The sequence below is a fragment of the Tyto alba genome, unplaced genomic scaffold (genome assembly GCF_018691265.1).
Source record: "Tyto alba isolate M040663 unplaced genomic scaffold, T.alba_DEE_v4.0 Super-Scaffold_3, whole genome shotgun sequence".
NCBI classification, from domain to species: Eukaryota; Metazoa; Chordata; class Aves; order Strigiformes; family Tytonidae; genus Tyto; species Tyto alba.
In genome coordinates, this window is record NW_024881304.1 from 18,321,017 (window position 1) to 18,345,366 (window position 24,350).

Below are 24,350 nucleotides of genomic sequence, written 5' to 3' on the forward strand. Positions count from 1 at the left end.
AGGTATTTCAAAAAACCTGAAAAGTCAGAGGTGTTGCTTTCTCATACCCACAAATGTGCTTTATATCTGCTAAAGCTTGGAAAATGCTGAGAGGGAGTCCTAACCAAGAGTTGGTGCGCCCTGTGATGACTTCAGAGTGGGTACCTCATATCCAGATGTTTTTAATCACAGGTTTTGTGGTAGTTGCAGGCTTGTCAAAGAAAATTACTTACATGGTTTGCTATATTAGCAAGCAGAGGAGGTACTGGAGTTCTCCCTGTTATGAGCACATCTAGAGAATAGGTATTAGACTCTAACTAGTGCAGCTGTAACTATCTTGTGCAAAAGTGGCTTGCATTGCTTTTAAATCCAATAGTGATTGGATGCAGGAATCAAAGGGAAGCTTTTTTTTTGTCATGGAGAGTGACTCAGAAAGCTCGTTTTATTTAATTGGCCACATCTGCTACAGTGTGGTTCCTTACTGGTCTGTTAAGCAAGATGAGTTTGCAGTCCAGTTGGTAGATACGTGTGCTGAAGCATCAGGACATCCTAAAGACATCCCGACTCAGTGATGCTGATGTGCTTTGATGAAACAGTGAATAAATGACTGGCTAAATAATGATTAATTTAATTGAGATGGTTTAGCATGTTGTGGTTTTTTGTTTTTTTGGTTATTTTTTCCTGTGTCCTTTTGAGGGGTATCAAGACTGTCATGGGAAAGGTCTATATGGCACAGATGACAAGAGGATCTGTTTAACCTGGTGTGAAAAAGTTGTCTGTACTGAAGAAGAGGAGGAGCTGGGTCTGTTGGGAATCCAGGGCCCCGGCCGCGAGGACCGGCTGGGTTGCGTTTGCATGCTGGGCTGTACTGCGAGTACTGCGGTCAAACAGCTGTCTGCCAACTTCTGGTTTTAAAGTGCTTTCATCTTGGGTGGTTTGCATCTAGATGAAGGCAGAGCAGAGCCCCTTTGAAAAAGAAAGTGGCCGTTAATATGCATAATTGGAAAGCTGTATGAAAAAAACACAATCTGTTGGTTAAGGTACTGCAAAAGAATGAGGGGGGATTTAATTGAACTCCTTGTGTGAAGTTTTATGCTCTGTACCCTTCGTTTGCCCATCTGAAAAATGCAGGTACTAGTTCTGTACTGATGACATATTCTGTGTGGAACGGCAGGGGAAATGCGCCCGTGTAGTGACCGTGTCGAAAAAAACGAAGAAATAAGTGCTGGTTTGAATGTTCCTTCTTTCTCAACAGCTCTCGCAGGTCTGAGCTTTTTCCCCTGTGGAAAGTTCAGGGTATTTCAGGTAGGATCGAGGGAGGGATTGCCAAAAAGCAGTGCTTAGCTATTAAGTAGAACAGTACTGTTAATAAACCGAGCCCCAACCTTGTAGACAAAAGAATACTGTGGCTTTGTTGCCATAGTTTCAGTGCAAAATCTGACCTTAGCTACAATAACATTCGGTTAGAAAGAACTAGCTAATCAGTTTTCTAAAATTAGTGTGTTCCCTAGTACATAAGCCAGTATGAACAGGATATTTAATGAAATATTATACTTAGTCACAAGAGCCCAAGGGAGTGAAATGCCTTGATGAATTGTGGGGGTGGGGTGACATTGGTGCATATCTTCTAATATAGCAAAGTTATTAAAATTTGTGGCTTGCTGAATATTTAGGGCAGCTCAACTGTTGTATTCTTCTATGCACTCAATCTACTTCACTCTGTTCCTTTTAAAACCTCTCAGAGTCTGTTCTGTAAGCTTGGAAGATTGAGATGCTGGTGAGTCTCATCAATACTAAGTACTTCCAGAGGACCTTCAAATAAACTTCAGAGCTAGTGTTGTGCTTTTTGTTAGTACAGCCTGAGTGCTTTGCAGATGAAGGAGTCTTATTCATATAGAAGGATGCAAATACTGCAGCAGATGGATAAAGTTAGGAAGTTTATGGAAAAAAAAAAAAAAAAAACGTGTGTGAGGAAAGCATTCTCCCAGGTATTGGGTACTGGACATCTCCAGCTTTTTGCCATTTGCCTAAAGTGTTGAGAAACTTAAGGGAGCGATTCAGAGAGAGGCTGGTTGGTAAAGTCAGGCCTGTAAAATATTGCCATCAGTCCAGAGCACCTGACTTGAGAGTGGATTTATTATGCTTGAGGCTCGCTGACCTAGCCTTGGGTGAGATTTTATCAAACTCTGGTAACCTGGAGTCAAAGAATGTTTCTTGCCGATATGGGAACAGTGGTGCATTATCAGGTTTTCTCAGGTGCAAGCTGGTTATTTGGGTATTAATATAAGAAGAATATGTAATATGCAAATTTGGGGCAGGGGGTTAGGTGAGCTGTCTGTTACTCACTTCTGTTTGAAATGTAAGTTCTCATTCAGCCTGCTCAGTGTTTCTGCCTGGCTGAACGGTATCTCCCACGTAGCTTTCTGGAGTCACCAACGTGCTGAATTTTTCTCACTGTAGGTCTTCAGTGGTAGCTGGCAGCTAAGGGAGCTGAGCTGCCTTCTCTGCAAGTCTGAGGTACGGGACGGCGCTAGTGGAGCGCAGCTTTGCTGGTGTCTTGTTGGAAGGACTGGGACGAGAGCCTTTGTCCTCCAGCTCTCCATCCCGACTTGCCCGCTGTAGCACGCGGTGATGGGCCGTGTTCCTTACGTCTGGGTGCTGGAGGGGTGCCAAATACACAGGGAAAAAGATTTAGCAAGGAGCAGCTAAAGCATCTGAAGGATGCATACCCATTTGGTGGCAGCTTTTGTTATTTCTGTTAGCCAGAGCATGTTGCTAATGGATCGACACCTTCTCTGGCAGTGCTTTGCACTTAAGGTTAGAATTGCCTATAATTAGTCAAAAGCAACTCTAATTCACTTAATGAATTTCCTGAGACTTAACTTTGGACTGTTTTGGAAGTGTAGAAGCACAAACGTTTGGTGATGAACGCAGTGGAGTTTGATTCAGAAAAAACATTTTTCACCTTGAATGTGCTGACACTTGCGTAGCTGAGCTGTCAAGCAGTTCCTCTTGGCTCTCTTGGTTTTGCTGCTGCTCCATGTAGCATGTGACTCTTGATACAGCACAGTCATGGGAAGGTGTGATCCATATTCTTGGATCTTCCAATTCAGATTCTGATTAACATGTATATGCTTCAGGGTTTCTATTTTTCTGCCTTATGAACCCAGCTGCCTTCCCCGGTAAGCTTTAGGAAATCATACCTAGCTTTTACTTTGACAGAGGTGTGAATAATATTCTCAGGTTTTTTCCCCGTTACACTTTTGTCTGACCAGATCTGATTTCTTCTTACCCCTTGACTTGATGTGATCATGAGGTGTTTTGTTTTTCAGGGTGAGCAGGTAAGTGTACTGTGACACCCTTAAGGTTCTCATCTGTGTCAAACTCTTCAGAGTCTGTTCTGTAGAATTGCACTTCTCTGTTTTTAGGATGGAGTGAAGTTCTGTGCTGCTTGCAATAGCTGTAAGTTATACTAAATGATTCTGTTGCTTGAATTTATGTAAAAAATGAGGCTTTATATTCTGAAAGAACATACAGTTCAAAAATATTTTCAATTTGGGTTATTTACTGAAAAAGACAAGGGATAAAAATGCGAAGTACCCATACCGAGGAGGCCTTACATGTACTGTGTCCAAGTGCCCCCTGCGAGTCACTAGTCCAAGAGGAACCCAGCCTCAACCCCAGAAGTTAAATAATTTCACTTCTCATTTTCTGGGTAGCTTGTTCTTCACTGAGTAAGAGTCCTGACTGAAGCAGTGGTATCTCCTCAGCTGTAAGCTCAGGGAAGTAATGCTGTAAGTACTTTGTTTGAGAGCAGTCAAAAGAAAAATGTTGAGGCTGCCAGCATAGCCAGCCATAAAAATGTGCTATTATGAAAACCAGACCTTGTCAGTTGTCTTGAGGGAGCAGCCTGTGCCACTCGCATCTTCCTCCATTCCCACATTGCTGCTGGAGATTTTGAATACCCCGTCCTTCTTGCTGCAGAATTTAGATTCATCTTTCAAGATGAAGTATAGTACTTAACGTGTCAACACCTGAGTGTGATTTCTGTTCTTCAATTATTGATGCATTAATAGCACCTCCAGCTGAGTTGTTCATGTTGCTGGGTGGAGATCAAGGTGCCAGTGCTAATCTGTCAAGATCCTTGTGATCTGGGACCTGTGCCTATAAAAATCTCCAGTCTTTTCTGCATAACTTGGAAGTTTGTGATCCAAATGCTAGGAATCAAGTGAGTTGTTGGTGAAGGTTCTTGATTCTGAAAATTGCATTGCGTTCTTTACGATCTAGAAAGACATTTGCTGCTTTGAGGTCAGTCTTGAAAAGTGCCTCCTGGTACATTAGGAATAAACTGGAAAATACCAGTTGGTTTCCTTAACAACTTACTGGTTGGGGTAGGGAGTTGCCAAAATGCCAGATTAGCATTTAGTAGCCCTTAACATATGCAACTTGCGTTTCTCACCTAAAAAAAAATACTGTTCCAAAACATACCTATGATGAGTTTTCTCATCTGCTTTTTTTTTTTTTTTTTTTTTTTAAAAAGGCATATGTAGGAGGCAGTTGCTTGTGCACTGCGCTTGCCTTTTAAATTTCTGACTTTGTGGTCATAGCAAAGGACAAAATGCATGCAGTGTTTGGTGTAATTTTGTAGAAGCTCAGGTGGAGGCTTTCTGGTTACTGGTGATGGAGCTGCCTGTGCCTTTCTCTGCCTTCAGCTGGTCGGGATGCAGCCTAGCAGGGATGCTGACAAGTTTGAGCTCGGTAGCTCTTATTAAATACTATTATCTTCCTGTGAAACTCAGAGTGTTGAGGTTGGCGTGTCTCATGTGGCCATTTCAAACACTAGAATAGCCATTACAGATGGACAGACACTAAATGCAGGGTTCCTAGAAAATTTTGTTCTAATGAACAGCTTATTACTCAGCCAACTGAGAGTTACTCTCTTACGTTAGGACTAACACTTCCTTCATACCTAATTTGTGAAAATGATCAGACCGGAGTTCTCAGTGTTGGCAATTATCATCTGTTTTGATTATATAATATACAGAAGTTCAATGAAAACATAACTCTGTGTTTTGGTTGAAGAGTCTTTCTGTAGCTCTCGGGCGGATTTTCAGAATAAGAAATCACCTCCAAGCTCTACTGACAGCAGAGAAACCGTGACATCGCTAGAAAACGCTGCTACAGGATCTTCCTGCTTTAACTAGAACAAATTATCTCTGAGTCAGATTTTATTAAGGCTACAGAAAGCTTTGCTATGCAAAAGCAATCTGGTAGCACTTAGACCTTGTATTTAGTGAATGTCAGCCCTTTTATTTGTTGAGGTTAAAAATTATACAAGGAAAAAATAAACACAGGGCTTGTAGGCATGAGGAAGTGAGAGAGCTGGATGAGGGAGCAGCCATCCTGAAAAGGAAAAAATCTTAGCTATATCTACAAAAATGCCTTCCCTCCCCTTCAGAGCAGTGCATGATCTCCAGCCAGCACCAGTTGACTTCAAACAAGGCCAAGAGGCTGCGGTGCGGGCTGGTGGTGGCCCGGCAGCCGCTGGGACAGGGCTGGGGGCTCAGAACAAAAGGGTTGGTTTGTGTTAGGGATTCCACTCCACGGCTGCTCCTCAGGCTGTAAAGTTGTGTTGCATTTTCGAAGAAAAAAGAATAAATCTCACTATTATTAGAATGTAACTAGTACCTATGTGGAAAGAAGAAAAGTTTAGTTCCCCTCTCAGCAAACCTCTGAAGTGAAATGGTTAGAGCCTGATGAACGGGACCAGAGAGGGAACTGGGCTGAATATTTCCTTCAATAGTTTTCAAAAGACCTCCCAAAACCAGAAGTTGCAGTACTGATCTGGCCAATGCTCCGTCAGTCCAGCTGAAGAACCCAGTGGTGAATTTGTGATTTTTGCTTGGTCACGAATGGCTTCAGCACAGAGATGACTTCCTCAGCTGCAGCATTTCAGTGTTATTTTAACTATATGTTTTCATCAGAAGCATCCAGGTGCCTTTGACTACTCACTGATGTCTTAGCATCAGTATTATGTAAAGGTGGTTTTCGCAGTGTAGCCACACACGCAGCTTTCCTGAGGCTTGTGTTGACTTAGTTGTGTCCTTCAAAAGTACATTTTCCGTATTGATTAAACAGCAAATAATGTATCCCAAATTCATGTGATTACAACAGAAGCTGATAAGAACTTGAGGTACTGTAGCGTAACAGTAACTCAATTTCCACATTTTCCTAGGAAACAAAAACTGTGTCTTTGGTTGCTGTAGGAGCATTTGGCCGTGGAAAGGGATGGTGACCGCATGCCCTGCGTGTGCTCGGTACTGAGCAACACACGGGAGAAACAGCTTTCTGGGCTGCAAAGTACCTACTCTATAAATAGGAATGGCAGTACCCTGTGAGCTGATGTCTTAGGGATTGGAAGGTGAAGTCTGAAGGCAATATAGATTTTATAGATAATTCTTGGTTATCATTGGCAAGTTTTAAAATAAGCTAAGAATTTATATCTTCCCACTCCTTGTCAGGCAGATGGCCTTGGTCGTGGAGAATGACAATGAGGAGAAGATCCTTCAAATATAATCTACAGGATTTAATTCCAAATATATGGGGTTTTTTCCATATGCTGTCAGTGATGTGCTTAAAGTTTTAGTGTTTTGGGAAACTTGACAGATGATAATTGTGCATTGGGATCAGAATCTTTCTGTGGAGAACTCTGTGGAGTTTAACAGCTTATTTGTCTTAGTCTCCTTACAGGTTTGCTTGTGTGTGTGTACGTATATATACACACACACAAAAATTTCAAGAGAAGGGAGTACGCTATATATAGGTGACTTTATATTTAGCTGTAGTTGTTTATATTATGAATATCCACTGATATTTCACATCAGCTTCTTTTAATCTTACTATTATGGTTGATATTTAATTTCTAATTTTTATCTGATGTGAAAAATTGAGAGGGTGTTTGCATATTTATTTGGTTTTAGTATTTAGCTGAAGTTACCTTGAAAGGTCAGCAGCCGTCACCATAGTTCTTCAGTCTTCACAGTTCTCAATGCTAAATAGCAGTTTTCAGGACCTGGAAGGCATATGGGGAGCAGAGAAAGCCATCACGGGAACAAATGTAATTAGTGCTTTGCCTCCCTGAAATGTTTGATTGAGGGGAAACCCTGCGGCTGTGCTGAGGCTGAACTCCTTCCAGTGTGTTTCCAGAGGGGTGCCACAGTTCACTGGTGCTGCCTCGGCACCCCAAGCCAGCACCCATTAAATGGGAAGCAGAAGGGATGGGTGAGAGGGAGTTGCACAAGGGAGAGGGCAAAGTCCGTCGCAGGCTTTTGAGAAGATGCGGGGTTCATAGGGGGATTCTTATTCATTACATGGAGAATAACTGAATGTTCAGAATAAAACTGGAGAAAGTATTTTTTTCTTGTAACTTCTCCAAGAATCCTTTCTTGAAATGAATATGAAAGCATAGAAATTTTTCATTTTCTCAAATTCAAAAGGAAAAAAGAAACAAACATAACAACAGAGAAAACTGAAAAAAATCTTGGAAAAAAAAAATCAGGAGAAAGTGGTTCTTTGCAGAAACGTTTCGGGGGGAGGGGCTTTCTGTTTACAGAAATTGATTTCTTTCAGCTTTCGGTGTATCAGCTTTCATAACCGATAGTTTGCATATATTTGTGCTGTATTGAAGATCTTTGTGATCCTCTGCTGAGGTTTGCTCCTGCCCAAAAAGCAGCTCTCTGATGAGAACTGGGAAGGGATTGAGTGGAGCAGTCTGCTTCTCATGCAAAATTAATTCCGTCTTGCTGTACCTTGCTTTCCCTCTAGGTACTCCCAATGTTTACATCTTCTGTTTTCTTTACTGTACCTTTCCTGTGCAGAAACTACTGGATTTGTTTGTCTGCTCTTGTGTTTTTGTAAGTACAGTGTACCTGGTCGCTGCTTTGATGGCCCTGCTGCTACCACAGCTATAAACTCACAACTGGAAGTAGTGGGGAGGGAGTGCTAATTGTACAGTTTGGAGGGAGGGGTGGGAAAAAAAAAAGAAAAAAGACCTTGAGGTTTTACTAAAACCTCAGATGAGTCAGACAAGTCCATTGCCACAGACGATTTTGCTTGATATGCTTGCAGAAGTGTTGAGAGTCCTGACTTAAAGAAGTACCGTTGAGACAGTGTGGTCTGAGATCCCAAACAGTTAACTGCTCTAAAGAGCAATGTGATATTCGTGCAGGGTTTAAATTATGGCTAATACAGGATTGATGTTAAACATTGTGTTGGGAACTAAACAACCAAGTACTAAAAAGAAGAAAGGGGGGGGGGGGGGGGGGGGGGGGAGTGAAGTGTCAGGAAATTGAGTTGCAGCCTTAGACTACAACTCAGTAACTTTAAAAGAAAAACTTTTATCCTTCAGATATTTTAAAGTGCCTGTCACTTAATGTTCCTTCCTTCAAGTCGTGGTTAAAGGCTCATTTCAAACCCACAATGACTCAGCTACTTTGAATATCTGTTCAGCTAGAGTGTGGCTCATGTTGGAAGCCCTAAGATTTTCTCCCACCTCCAAAGATGGTTTTTATTGGTGGATCCTTTATTGGAAGTAGCTTTTGCACTATGCTAATTTTAAACATGCTTTAAATATTTAGATTTTTAAAGAAGTGTAGAGGCATAGTACCATGATACTTGTAAGTAGAAAGGAGAACATTTGTTTATAAATATTTATCATTTTGCAAATATAAAGGTAAGTTTCCCTAGATTGTTTTTTTCACATTTGAAAGTGACCGCTCTGCTCCAGAAAGGGCACTGTCCAGTGTTTACTGCAGTGTAACGCTGGATTATGCTGAAGAATTGAAAATGTTCTTTGGATCTATTTTGGATTGAACCAGTTCCCTTGAAGAAATTAACAGTTCCTCCCGTGGTGCTCTGACCTCCTCAGATCTGTGTGCTGGTCACACAGCGCCTTCGGAACAGTCCATGGACCTCTTCACATGCGTCAGGATTAATAAGTTGTCTTTCTGGTTGTGACCTCGGATCAATAATTCTGTGTTCCTCTGTACAGCACTGCGTGTTCTTGAGGACAAGACCTGCCTTGTCCTGTGTTTTATGTTCTCAGGCTCTTCACTTGGGAATAGTATGGGTGGTCTGGAGAGAGTCGCTTCTGGGCAGAGCTTTTGCAAAGTCTGTTGAGTGGCCTGCTGAGAGATGCTTCTGAAAACATCAAAGGGAATTTTTGAGCAAAACCTGTATAAATACACATAAAACAGAACTAGTAGATTGTACAGGAAGGAACTATGTGACTAATCTTCAATGTGGTAGGGCTGCGAGGTATCTTTTTATCCTTATTTAGTGGACAGAAGCTTGAAGATGGTAGGAGGGATTGATGATAGCAACCAGATATTTGTGATGGTTAAGAAAAGCAAGGTGTTTAGTGGAATAACCCTTCCATAAGATGTAGTGATCTACAGGATGACTTCTTTAATAGTCTGAGATGGAGCTTCCTCAGGCAGCATCCTGTGTGGGTTTTTCTGTGCTTACAAGTCTGTGGCACAACCAGCTGTCAGGTTGGGCTTTTTAGATTCATATGGAGCTAGTCCAACCTCTCTATTAAAATTTATGCAACTGACTGAATTGCTGAAGTGGACATCTTGTGTTGCAATGCTTCTTGATTACTAGCATCGTGCTGGTGCTAGATCTGAGGACACAGAAATAATCTCTTATTCATTTTTTCTCTGTATTTCCCTGTTGGTACACAGAAGTGTTGCCATGGAGGAGAGCGTGGGGTGGGAGTAGGCAGGAACCAGCTGCTTTAGGGCCACACTGGGAGGAAGACTGGGGGAGGATAACGCATGAATCCTCTTGCAAACAATCCTAGGAACTTCTTGCTGTCAAGTGTTGTGTGCATTCGTTACAGAAGAGCTTTGAGGGCACGTAGAGAAGGCTGGGTCTTTTAAAGAGAGGACATTGTCTCTTTGCTCTGCTCGGGAGGGAAGAGGTTACAGAGCTCACATGCATGATGGACTTCATGGGCCTTTTGTTTTTAGTCAAGAGTACCTTGGCAATCTTGTGGCCTTTTTATGCATTGTTTAAACAAGCACTGCTTTTTAATGATGTGACCCTTCAAGGATGTGCAGTACAACTGTATTAGTTCTTTAAAAGTGCTTTGCAAATTTTTAATCTAGCCAGCCCAATGAAGTTTGCTGATAATTAACACTCCTTTACCTGGAATATGCTTGTGACCTGGCCAGATGGTTTTTGTGAGCATGTATTAACATTCGTTGGTCTCTTCTCGTGAGGTCAGGTGTTCCTACAGTTTGCTCTGGGTAGCTGTGTGCTGTTGGAGGATAAGATTTACCTTAGCTTAGGAAGCCTTTCCCTCTTGGTTATATCCCCACAGAGCAGCAAATTGACAGTGCAGGATGGGATGTAATGGTGGGATTACACCAAATACCATTATTGCAACTGGATAACCCCTTCCGCATGCTTCTGTCCGTTATTATTTTTTTGTTAGATATAATGCAGTGGTCAGTTGTGGGGATGACTGAGTACAGATTCGGGAAGTCTTTCTCAACTGTTCCCATGCATTAGGAAGTAGAAACCCTGAGTGCCAATAGATCAAGGAAGATCGTGTGATGTGCTATTCCTTCTGCATGCCTGGCATCTCTGACAGTGGTGCAGTCATTTTGACCCGTTTCTTTGTATTTTTCAATGATACCCGAAAGCTTTCACCATAAATCTACTAGACCTTCTAAAATGGAGGCTGCAGGGATAATTTCTTCATCACATTTCATTAGAATAGAGCAAAAGGGTGTTCTGCTGTTGAACTGAAGGATGGATCCTTGTTACATCACAGTGGGTATATCACCGTTCTCAGTTTAAATATTTTTGGTTTAAAAAGAAATAGTTGATTTGTATACATAACAAGCATATGGCCTAAGGCTTCTACTCAGCAATTATTTGGTTGTATTTATTAGTAAAACTACCATGCTGGGATGTTTGACAAGAAAAACTGGTTCTTTGGATAAGGTTGGGGTTTATGAAGTTAATTAGTATTCCATGAGCAGCTCTCAAGTGAAGGCTGAAAGCTTTCTGATTTAGCGGTCATTTGTGTCCCCAGACGTGGGCTGTCTGAGAGAGTGGGCTATCTGATGACAATTTTCAAGACATGTTATTATAAAGAAGTGGAGATAATGTGCATGAAAATTATAATATTTGGCAATGTGCTTAGTAGTGCAAGTTCAGGGCTGGAATACAAAACCTGCTATATCCTTACTCTGGCAGGTTGTGTGCTGTGACCTACCATCACACTTCCAGCTCCACTGTTTCCTTTTTTAAAAAAAAAAATGTGATTACGCTCACAATGTCATAGAAGCCTTTTGGCTCAGAAACTTGCTGCTATACATTGCACATAACTCTCCAAAGCTTTCCTTGAGCAGCTCATCTGTTTCTCTTCAAATATTGAGTCTTTATAATGTTTGTAACCGTACTTTAAATGGCTTCATCCTGTAAAATCCTTCAAAGCTTTTTGAATGACCAGGTGGGGAAAACTGCTTAGTGGAAGCACTAATGACCACTTAAGGTATTTAACAGTCTCTGTTTCTATGACAGTGGGAGATGATGGAAATACTATTCACTGTGTATGAGTTCGTACTATCTTTTGGCTAAGTCTCATAATACTTCTTTCTTAAAGAAGTTCTCCATTTAACTTCATGTGTAGTATTGCTACTGCTCTGATTTTTAGTAAGAAAAAAAATGGTTTTGCAACTGAAAATATCTAACCTGCAGTTCATGTACTTCAACGGACAGGTAGCAGGCTCTGAATATTTTCAGAGGGCAGATAGAAGGCATGCTTGGTATCTAGAAGTTCACCTTTTAAAAATCCAGGCATATGGCAGACAAGTAAACTTAAACCACTGGTTCTAGTGACTTCCTTTTCATACTGTGAGTGACTTGGTAAAATTGAAAGTCAATGAGGAAAGTCCCAAGTGCTCATCCAGGTCTAAAAGCTCGTGAAATTACAGATAATCGGCTTTACACATCTTTGTCGCTCAGTTTTTGTTTCGCATAATATGCATATCCTCAGGTGTTTTGAGGGGAGTTTTTGTTCTGCTTGTATTAGTTATCTTTGAATAAGGTCCAGATACTTAATTGATACAGTTGGCACTTTGCATGATTAAGCTTTTAGATAGCATCAGTGTCTGGGTTTCATTTGCAATCTGCTGAAATAGTCTTTATTTCTGAACTCCCAGGCAGAATCTGTTTTGAGCATCTCTAATCTCAAGAATACTTGCCATCCATTTTTCATAAGTCGTGTCTAGTTTATCGTATGAGAGCCACTTGTTGGCTCGAGAGGCTGATGTACTTGTTTTTCCAAAAGCATGTGTTCAAGTTGTTGCGGGTAAAAACTATCGCTGGAGTGTACGGATGAGTAATGTAGTCAAGTGCTACCTCTTACTATTGCAATTTTCCTCAGAAGTCATAAATCTGGAAGGCATTGTTTCAGCCCTCCTCCACGGGGGAGCTGGCATGGGATGGTGCATTGAGTGCCGTTGTAGCTGCCGGTGCCAAGGGCCGTTTTTTTTTTTTTTAGGGGTTGAAAACAGCAGTTGGCACAGGAACGGGTGAAACGACACCGTCCCGATGTCACGGTTGATGTAGTTCTTGTGAACTCCTGTTAAATCCACAGCGGAGCAGGAGAGGGCTGCAGTAATTTTTGAAACGCTCCGTCGCGTCTGTGAAGCCAGGGGGGTGAGGTCCTGCTTGGTCTGTGGGACCACGTTTGAGGGGGGGCTGCTGTGAGGGTGAGTCGCTGTTTCGGGCTGTCCCGGCATCTCCCCACCAAAGGATTTCACCTGCCTGCGCTGTGGCACCATTCCACTTGGCAGAGCAAGTCGCAAATAGATATTATCAATTCTGTTGGATATCACCTGGGCATTTTTGGTTGCTCCTGCTGTTTCTGAATGCCAAGATCTTGTATAGGAAAGGAAGATTAATCTGAAACCTGAAATCCTGCAAATCAGGGCATGAACCCGCTGCAGATCTGGAAGTAGAGGCTGGACTGCCCGCCACAATCAGAAAACCGTTTTAATAAAATTATGATACAAACAATAATTGGAAAAAAAAAAAAGTGAGAAAAAATGAAGGAAGAGAAGGGACAGGAGCAGATAATGTTGAAGAGGATTTTGGTGCTTTTTTCTGAACTGCGAAGGTTATTGCTGCTCTGAGGCTACTGACAGGGGTGGTATTCATGATCTGAGACGACTCTCTTTGCTGACTCTGTGAGGATACGAGTGTAGGATGTGTTCAGACAGCGATGCAGCTGGTGTTATTTAATAGCTCTCACCAGCCCATCCATCATTTCTGAATCCAGCTTTCTTCCGCCCTGATTGATATGTTATCATTATGTCAACAAGGCAGCTTGAAAGATGACTTAAAACATTGAAAATACCTAATTATTGTTCCTAATGGAAAAGGAAATTTTTAAAATGGATGTAGCACTAAGTGGTTTGAATACATTTATTTTCTCTAGACTTTTGAGAAGCAAACACAGGTAGGGATGTATGTTGTGGTGGCAATGGTCATGTCTCGAGGGCGAGATGGTAATGCACAGTCCTTTTTGGGATTTCCGTTGGTGATGCAAATGCCTTGATGCATTGTTGTTATGGTCTGAGGGCTTCATCACAGTTCCAGCACAAGGATCAACTAAATGCCGGGAGAATGCTTGAGTCCCTATGTCAAGGAAAAACTTCCAGTGCTGTAGTGATAGCTAGGTAGAGGTTTAATCATCACTTTTTTCCCCTCCTGTTTTTCAGTTGCTGTGAAGGCCTCCCAGCTGTGACTCTCAAATGCCACACTAATGTACAGATTTGCTCATCTTCTTGCAGCTGGCAGGAGAGGGGACGGAGATGAATGGATCTGTTGATTCACACACGCTGTGAGAAGGCAACCGTTAATAGGCTTTGAAATTCAATGACTGGTAAATACTGTGCTCTGGAAGGTAAATCGGTTTAGGAAGCAAGCAGCATTCGGGATTGAAGGCAGAGGTGGATACTCCTTGGCTTTGGTAGAGTGCTGGTGGGACTGCTGCCGAGAGGGAGAGTAAGTTAGAGCCAGATATTGCAGGAGTGGAGCACCTGGGAGCGGGGGGCCAGGCAGCTCCTGCTTCGGCTGGTGTGGCTCTTGTGACGGGGGTAAGAAGCCCTGAAGGTCCATTGCTTGCGTGTTCTTACTGTGGTACCAGCATAGTGGGGCTTTTCTGGTTGCTCTTGTCTCAGGGGTTTCAGGGAGGTAAGGCAGAAAGCGTCACGTGAAATTACAGCACTTAAAACCAAACTTCTGAGTCTGCTTAATAGTTCGACAAGAAGTTAAAGAAGAGAAACCCATAGCTTTGTTTCCAGGTGTGTTTTAACTCCTTGATTTACTGTATGAAGTTTTGGTCGCAAGCTCTTAGTCTGTTCTCCAGGGTCATAATCAGTTGTGATAAACCGAGGAGTCCTAGAAGCTGCTATGTCCATTGGAAAATGGACACCAAGTTAACACAGATGTTTATTTCTGCAAGAGGCTTACACTTGGAGCTTCTGTGAAACATCCCTTGGTGACGATGATAACATGTTCTACCTGTTTCTGGAAGATAATGAAGTAGTAGAGCAGGCTAAAATAAATTGAATGACATCCATGTGTTTTTATCACAAAAAAAAGAAAAAAAAAAAAAAAAGAAAAAACCCAACTCAATTTCTTTTGAGGTTGACAAATGAACAGTATTCTCTTCAGCAGCTCCACTGTTGTGCTTGTCTTCATCTAGTAGCATGTTGGCAGCTTTGTACAGCAGGGTGAAACGTGTGTCAATCTGGCATACACAGGGCTTTTTTGGGAATTGCATTTTTGGTTTTGCCTGCTCACTGCAGTCAGGTGCCAAGCACTTAAGGTGATGGTAAGTGCCCCATCAGCATCTCTTTCCAGACATAATCTATGGTGATTCTGTTGCCTATTTATAATGACAGCGTTGCATTGCATTAAAAGAGAAAAAACAAACCAAACTCCAGTAAGAATGTACTGTCGGCTCCTGCCGGCTGGGAGAAATGCCTTCAGGCCTCTGCTGGCAGGCTCTGCTTCCGCTCATGGTTGCTGATCATTTGTTCTTCCCATTTGCAATCCGGTCTAGTGAAGCTGGCTTATTCACATTTCTATTATCCAGCTGTCTGTTTTTTTTTAATACAGCGTGGCTTTGCTGCTTTGGCTTCCAGCTCTGGCTTGCCTTATTTGGTAAAGCACTGCTCTTAAGCTGCTCCTGGAAGGGGCTGTTTTACTAGTTTAGGGACTATTTTCCACTTTCATTTTTGATCTCTAAAGCTACAGATTGTGTTGCAGCAGTGGTGCTGGCATTGCTTAACTCTTCAGTGCTGTCAAACTGGAGTATTGGGCTGTTTAGAACTGCTTGCAGTGTTTTATCCTCTGCTGTAACACATTAGTGTGCTCCTGCAGACAATTTGAGCAGAGGCAGTATATGGCAGCATTTGCGTTTACAGCGTTCATACACCTTGTCAGCATAATTACTTACTACAACGATGACCAGAGTGCGATCTTCAGTGCTGAGGCTGTGTTATGGAGGACTCGGCCAAATTTTAATTAGCTGCATGACTTGTTGGTGTCTTCTGTGCTCTGTTCCTGAGGATGGGAGTGGCATACAGTGCCGGAGTGAACTTGGTCAAATTGAGTAGCATCATTTGACAGGCTTCAGCAAGAGCATCTCTGGTCCTCTGCCAAAAGGATGGTGACTGTTTAAAGTAGAGAGAGGGAAAGAGGCCTCAGTAAGTGAGGTGAAAGACTCAAGCCAAGCCTAGGAACAGAAAGCAAGGAATAAAGATTTCAGACTCAGGGAGGGAGATGTGGACACTGGTGTTTCACTCTGCTGGGGAGTGCAGGCAAGTTCAGCAGCAGGAATTCAGCTCTGTTCGACTCCATGGTGGTGTTTCCTATAATTAAGGCGCGTCTGGGTGTTTTACATGCACCTTTGCTTTCCGAAGCTCTTCAAATAGCACTGCTCAAGCCCATCTACAGCCAATTTACTGGAACATCTGTGTGGCAGCACATGCTTTGGGTGCTGTCTGCTACTGCCGGGGTAGCGCTGGGTGTCTGCTGCCATGCTGCTGGTAACGGCGTTTTTCCCAGCTGGCTGTCCTCTGCAAGCTCCACAGGCAAGCAGACGACTTGGGAATTCACTCAGTTACCTTGAAAACTGAAGAAATGGTTTGAAAAACGGTGCTGCAGTTCAGTGGGGGCATACGTCAAAGACAGCACTTAGTTGCCTGCATCCAGGGAGGAGGAGGAGGACGGGCAGACGCGGCACTGCGGAGGGAAAGGAGCCGGGGATTGCGATTGAATAGGAGTGCTCGATGCTGTGCTATTACAAAAAGTGCAGTTGCTGCCTTGGAATGTATAAAAAGAAACGTTGCCAAAAGACATAGTAATTAATTTTTCCAATTTTACTTCCTGGCAGAGCCTCAAGTGAAGTATCTTGTTCAGTACAGCACCTCATACTTCCAGAAAGATACGAGCCAACTAGAGAAAATCCCGAGGAGGGTAATGGTCAGGAACAAGACCGATGAGACTTGATTCTCAGTCGTTGTGGGACAGGGACAGAGGAGCCTGCAAATACTGCTGGGAGAGAGAAGTTCTGTTCTGCATGCCCACACGGAGAGAGAAAGAAGTAATGGACTTAAGTAGTGGAATGCTAAAATACATGACTTGAGGAGGTGTCGGGAATGGAGTAGGCATACTTAATTGTGCCTTTAGGAGGGAAGGATGAGCCAAGTAAGCTTTCTAAGGGTCTGCCAGTCCTGTGAGCCTGTGGTATTGGCAATTCTGCAGAAGGCGGTGGGGCCAGGAACTGGGAAGGTGCCACTTGGTGCAAGAGGAGAGTAACCAATTGGCATTTGAGGCAAGGGATGTCAAGCACTTCATCAGTCTAAGAATTAAAGCACTGAATTCAGTTTTATTATTTCTTCAGTTCTTCCAACCTAGACTTCAATAATATAATCGAATATTTATTTAGCTTCCCTGCATCTTATTATTTGGCGATGTGGGTTTTCTTTAAGCCAAATGCACTTAAGAGTCTAAAATTAAGTTACTTTATTGAACAGCTGAAAAACTTGCCTTTTGTTTTACGTGATGCTATGGCAGCTCATTTCTTAAAACACGCACGCAAAGCTTTCTTAAATAGAAATGACTTTTATTATGCTGTTCAGTCACGTCAAATCTGTCTAATAGCACAACCGTATTCTTTCCATACTGCTCAACATTGGTGCTTTCAGAGGGTGTTTGAAATTTGATCTTGCTTGTTCTTCCTGTGCTCAGACTGTCAGAGCCATTCCCTGCCGCCTGCCCCCACTTCCTGCCCCATTTTGAGCAGGAACTTTATTCCGGAAAAGCAGGAACAAGTGAAGGAGCAAACATCAGAATGAAATCCAAGGGCCGAGCAGTCAAAATAAAATGAAATAAAATATGGCCGGCAGATGAGTACACGTTGATTTACTGCTGGAGTAAAATGCTACTGATGCAGACTGAAAAGACCTGAAGATTTTTGAGGTAGAATGTCCCAGGATTCATATTCTGAGGCTTGTGTTTTAGTGCCTCATGGGGAGATTTATCATGGAAACTATTAGATAGGAGATGGGGGATGACTTCCTGAGTTAGGAATACAGCCCTCAAAGCTGGGAAAAGGCTAAAGCCACAACAGTTTCCTTAAAAATGTTTCTGCAGCTCTTATGCACGTTGGTTTGCTGAATTCCCTTCATATAAAGTACAAACGTGTCTCCTTGCAGTGTGTAAAACTCGATTCTCAGCATTTGTGGGAGGGAAAGGGTTGGCCTTTAGACTTGCCTCTTGGCAAGGTTTGCCACTGGTCCTGGATTTCTTTTTGTGCTGGACCTGAGATGGAGATGAGCAGAGACGGTAAAAACACTCACTGAAGCCAGTAGCTTGCTTGGGATCCTGGGTTAGCTCAGATGAATGTATGCAGTTGTGAACTCTTGAGTGGTTTTTTGTTGTTTTTTTTGTTCGTTTGTTTTGTTTTCCCTTGTCCTCAACATTAAGAGGTTTTTTTCTGGTTTGTATTTGTTACTAGCCAGGAGCCATCGTGGTGCTTAGACTTTTTCTAAAGGTCTTGAGATTATTAAGTAGCTTTTCTTGGTCAAAGTTATCCTTTGTGTCCATAAATGAGGTCTGTTGCTTAATGCTTTCAAGGATAGCTGGCACATGAATTCTCTGTCCTTAACAGTTTTCTTTGAGGCAACTCAGTGGATTTTTTTGTCTCCATATATTTCTCGTAGCCCTGTGCATTGCCCATCCAGGACACGTTTTCTGTCGCAGTGCTGCTCCTCAGCAACAAGGAGGCCACCAGTTTTCTTGTGTTCTTTAACCTGACCCCACAGATGTTTAAAGCATCAGGTTTTTTTGGTGTGTGCGTTTTGTTTTTTGATTGTTTGTTTGTCTGGTTTTGGGGTTTTGTTATTTTTTTTTTTTACTTGTGCTGCTGTCCCTTCTGGCCTTGTGAAAACACAAAGCCTCTTCACTCAGCGTTGCTCGTACCAGAGATTGAAAAACGAATCTGGTCTTTCCTGCAAATGTTTCCTTTTGGAACTGCCTGTGTATCCAGTGTCTAAATATTTCTCTCTTTTCGAGTAGTACTTTTCTGTTTGAAGGAGACCAAAGAGCTTACTTGCAGAAATAAAACAAACAGTGGTGTGTTCTGAACTCTCTGGTACCCAAGGTGTTTAGTTAAAGGTGCATTTCTCATGTTAGTCTTCGGGTAATTTTGGGGGCACTTTGCTACCGTTGTGGTCTTGAGGGCTTCGGAGGGTATTTGCTGGTAGCGTTGTGCACTGTCTGTGCTTTGGTTCTTGATTTACCCAGAAACACGGCAGTGTGTCCAGAGCCTCAGGAGATGATTTTCCCTGCAGGTGAGGAGTGATGTGTTCGCTCTTCCTTGTTGGAATGAAGTTATCTTGCTGAGGTTTCACTGAAGGACAGCTTTCTCCCACAGCGAACTTGAGTGCTGAAAATCTAAATGCTAAAAATCTCAAATGCTATGCTGCTTATTGTGAAGTTACTAACAAAATTGTGTGGAATCACATGCTAATTTGTTACATGTTCAAAAAGCCATTGTTTTTTAATGAATGGTGCATTAATGAATACTCTTGATTTAGCAGGCTTTGATATCTAGTGTCCAGATCTCAGGTCTGTAATTTCTCATCCTCTGAAATAACTGCTGCAGTCTCCTCCCTTTGGTTCAATACATCAGCTCCAAGTTAATAACAATTACATTATTTCCTATATCGGTGCAGCTGGAAGAAATGAAGTAGCGATTTCCCTTGGTAGAACTGTGCATAAATGAGTATAACGGCAAGAGCGTGGTTACACTCATGTCTTGCAGATTTAAATTGAGGGTGGTTACTTTAAAATAAAAATTAAAATACCTTTAGATCATTAATGTTGCAGACTCTCTATTTAAATGCTGGTTGCAAGTGTGACTTTTCCTCCTTTATTCTGCTTCAAAAAGAAAAGCATTGAAAGCCCTTGAAACGGGCAAGGTGCAACAGCATGCAGAAGGGAGGTACCAGATTTCACAGCAGCAGAAACCTCTAATGTATAATTAGTTCAGCATTTGGATCCTGAGCGATTGGATTGCTTTGCAGCGACGTGCAATAGTGACAGGATCTTTGAACTTGAAATACAAATGCCCTTCTCACCTGCACTTAAATGTTCCCCACTTGTGGCATGGCAGGACTGCTGGCAACGTGAGATTTGACTTCAGTTGTTGTCTTCCCCTGGGCTGAACGTGTACAGTTCAGGTTCATTTTCTTGTTTTGCTGGAGCTGCGGATGGAGCGGGCTCTGCCGCGACAGCAGGTCAAGCATTTAGTGCATCCTGACAAAATAGGTGTTTTGAAATGGTTTGCTGTGCTCCCTGCAAAGCTTGTTCACTGCGGATGGAAAATGAAAGGATGTCTTCTCATCACAAAGACAGCAATTTCAGTAGGATCAGGTTCTTTTTTTTTCTCCCTCTTTATGGAAATGCAGGAATGATTAATAATCAACACACTTCTGTAGCTGCTTTTGTTCTATATTCTTTGAACCTCTTAGGCTGTCATCTATTCATTTTAAACTTCAGAAGGAACAAGTATAGAAATAGACTCTGGGGCTTCTGAGGAGATGAAACTTGCCTGTGATTGAGTATGTTCATTTTGGATTATTTTATATGCCTCCTGCATGAAAATATTGCACTTAAACACAGAAGAGGTCTTCACTTTGTCTTTAAATAAATAACACTCCACAGGATGAAGAGATTATCATCCTTGTGAGTCTATTAACGCTGTTCAACTTCTGTAAATATGAAATAGAGAACTTCTATTTGTAATATTTCCATCATTTCCAGCTATGTTACTTCATCTTCTTTGCTTCTATTTTTTTATATTTAAAAAAAAATTAAAAAATACTATCCATATATTTATTCTCTACTGTGAGCAGGCTTTGGCCTTGGGGAAATATCAGGTATCTAAGTATAGAGAAGTCTGAAGAGAAACTGCTAAATTTCAACAGGGAATTGCTAATTTCCTTTTAATTTTAGTATTGCTGCGCAAAAAGAAGTTTTGTTTTTTTTTTTCAAGTAACGAAGAAACAGCTGTGTTGGTGTTAAATATTCAGTGGGTTTTGTAAATGACTTATTTAAATATCTTCATCTTTATAGATTTCCCTCACCTAAAAGTACTCTGAAGTATGATTTTTGAGAGGGAATAATTTTCCTTGACTCTTACCTTTCTCCAGTTGGCATTTTGTAAAGTCTGGGCCTCTGTTTAAAAAGTGGAATGATGCACCTTTTCATTGCCAACAAAATATTTGATGCCTGCTTTCTCTAACTGCAGAAAAGTTGGTGAAGACTTTCTACTAAAGGCTTAAAATAGCCGGGGGAGATTTGGAAAAAATGATGAGTGGTGTATTACACAACCAGCCTGGCTGAAGCTAAAAGTACTTCCAGATCATTTAGAAACGAGCACACTGGCGAATGGCAGAGTGAGAAAAATGGTGTAGTGCAACTCAGAAGTGATCTGAGCTGATCTCTGAAAGGAGCAGAGATGGAAAGTTTGAATTGTGGCTGGTGTCCGGCTGTCACCCAGCAGGACGAAGAGCTTCGGACGTCGGCAGTGTTGGCTCAGCGGCTTCCCCAGCTTTTTTCCGTGCCAAGGGGAGAGTTGACATAATAATGTCATTTAATGCCCCAAGCAGCAGGAAAACCCTCCGAAGGGAAGGCTGGAATTGCATAGGTATGTCTGAGTGGGAGTTCAGTATTTCTAGACATCTTGGTGTGAAAGAAGGTGTCTGTGTCTTGTGTGAGCTCTGAAATACTTCTCCAAATCATTCCAGCCTTGCTGGAGTTAGTGGATATTTGCAATTTTGGACAAATCTTACATTATGTTTTACAGTAATTTTACTAACGTACTACTTAAATGTTACTTCATTTCACGTGCAACGGAGTCCACTTTAAAAAAAAAAAAAAAGACACACAAAAAAATCAGTGTGATCAGGTTTTTCGTTTTGCCATGAAAGTGAAAATTGTGCATCCCCGACTGAACAGAATGTGACAGGTAGAACGGGACGGGGTTAGCCGGCAAGCTGCCGTCACGGGGCAGCACCAGAGGGAGCTTCCAGAGCTCGTGGGGTGTGTAACAGCAGCCGTCGGGTTCTTGAATCCTGTCCTGCATCTCTGGGCCCAGATGCTGTCGCCCCTTTAGAGGGACTGACCTGGTGATAATTTTCACTGGCCCGGCAGTAGCTCACCTGCCCCCGTGCAGCGCAGATCTTGTCGACTGTGGGTGGAGGTAGAAGCGCTGCGGAAGCTCAAGGTTGGCTGAAAGTTTCTGTTAGGAGATGCTTTTCCAGACTCATGTTTTAAAGTTTTGCTGGTTTGGCTGTTTGTAGTTTTGGTTTGTTTTTTTGTGGGTGTGGTTGTTTTTTGTTTGTTGGGGTTTTTTTTTTTTTTGTTTTTTTTTTCAGGTACATCTCCCACATGTGTTTTTAAAGAACTCCATTCCTAACAAGTGATTAGCAAAATACTGTTGTGATGGTTAAGGAAAAAAAGCCCAGCCTTTCCTTTGTAAAGTTCTGGTTCCTTGTGCTTTGGGAGTGTAAAGGTGCCTTGGATGATGAAGCTGGGAAACATGAGGATTGTCTGGGCAAAACGTAATCCCTCCTCAGGTATTAGGTAGAGACCTGTACATTGCTGTTGTGGAGCCGGGAGGAAGAGAAGGGATGTGTTAATAAGTTGTTGGGGACTGAATCAATTGATCAGGATGGAAGCAGAGCATCTTGGCTGGTCGTGCTTGGACTGGCTGGAAAGGTTGGAAGTTGGGAGTGTGCAGCTGGGTAGGCAAGGAGCAAGGTCTACTACAAGAGAAGGGAATGGAAAAGGGAGAAGAGAAAATGAAAAGCATGGGGTGGAAGGAATTGCAATTCGAGTAACGTAGCTGGCAAGTTTCTCTCTTTGCTGAATCCCAGAATACATCGAAAATTAGGATTTTCTAGTGTTTCCAGTATCCTTGATTTTGACTGTTCCTCTGTGAAGCTGGCACATGCAGAGGGTAACCAAACATTACTGACAGTACTGTGAGCTGCAGGTGGCAGAGGCCCATGTGCGGATCTAAATGTCCAAACAGTGAGAGCACTGATGTATGACACGGTGCAATTATGATCTTACTCAGTCCACTTTATTAGATGCAAAGCAATTGCTGATGAAAAATAGGATGTAGCTTGGAAGCATTGAAATGCTCATTTACTACATGTCCGTATAACATTCATTCATCATCCATCTGCCTGATGGGGTAGTATACAATGATGCAATCACTTTTTTCCTGTAGGACCTTTGTTCAGTGTTCAGGCTTGATGATGTGTCATCATTTCATCAGCAGTTACGTAGCATTTTATTTTTATATACTCAACGTGTGATTTTTCACTGCCATTTTTCACTGTGTATCATGAAGATCTGAAAAGAAAATGCTTTCCTTCGTGGTTAATATTCAACAAACAGTGTATAATAAGACGTAATTACTTTGTGGTAATAGCTTTATTTATCACCTTTCTTATGTGGCTAAAGCTGCTTGAATCCATGGTCAGAGCAGATAGCCGGTCGTTTCAGCTGCTGTGGCTTCATTGTGGATCTGTTAGAGATCCAACCTCCGTAAGTTAGTGTCTGACAAGTAGTTGGTTTATTTTACACAGTCATCACTACTGTGGGTTGCAGAGTGCTGACCGTGATGGTACTCAGCTCACACATCCTTGTGTGTTGATTTTTGTAAACGTATAAGCCCATAGAATCTGGAGATCTGAAAGTCTTCTGACCATAAAGTTCATGTAGCTTGACCCATGGTGAAATAAATACGTTCGGCACTAACCAGCCACTGGTGGTCATATTAAGGTGAACAAGACACAGTTTAACTCCTCAACCACTTGAGATAATAGATTTCGTAGCACAAATATTAGGAACAAAAAATGCTGGGTGCTTTTCATTGTTTGTGTTAGATCTGTAGCTTTAACTTCATATCTAGGACGAAAGCAGGTTACATTTTCCCCTCTGGCATTGGACAAGGTCAAACACTTGTAGACCTTTCACCCTGTGCTACAGGGAAGAGAGGGGGTTTCTTGCAGTCAACAACTTGGAAGTTAGGCCTAACTTGACAACTTTCTTGACTGAAAAGGATGGAAGAAAGTACACTTGCACCGTGACTAAATCTAGCATACAATTAATTCTTCTATGCAGTTCTGTGTGTTAATTGCTGTCATTGTGTGAACTGATGGTTTAAGCAAAAATAGAAAATTCTATAGCTGGTGTGTTGCTTACAATGCATAGTCTTAGCTTAAAGTGCCAGCCTGCAGTGGCTTTTTGAGTCTATCCTGTGCTGTCAATCTCTGTGAGTCATCTTTATGTAAAAGAAAAATACGTTGAGGAGAGCAAACCTGGGAAGTGTGGTTTGCGCTTCATTTTCCACTTCTGTTTAGAAGCTACAAGCCGGTAGTGTCCAAGTGGAAGTGAGTGATCTGGATAGATGCAATTATATCTCCTTCCACGTACTCTCAGCTCTTTCTCTCCTTGCCCAGTATGTGTCACTCCATTGCTGGTCCCCAGTGCCATACCCGGCTCCTGCTGTACGTGCTGCTGGTATACTGGACTGCAGGCATTGCTGTGGTGGTTTGGGATGAGTTGATCAGCCCTTCTGGCAGTTAGTGGCTCTGTCAGATGAAATAACAACCTGCATCCAGTGCTTTACCCGGTCAGAAGGTGATTGAGTTTTGAAGCCAGACCTTTGCCCTTCAGGGAGGGTGTTTGATATCGCCGGG

General features: G+C 42.3%; 1 protein-coding gene across 12 annotated transcripts in view; it reads left to right on the forward strand.

Moving 5' to 3' along the window:
- The window catches only part of ITPR1 (inositol 1,4,5-trisphosphate receptor type 1), a 177,296-nt gene that overhangs the window by 24,484 nt on the left and 128,462 nt on the right, over window positions 1-24,350 (forward strand). The gene's annotated exons all lie outside the window — the stretch shown is intronic.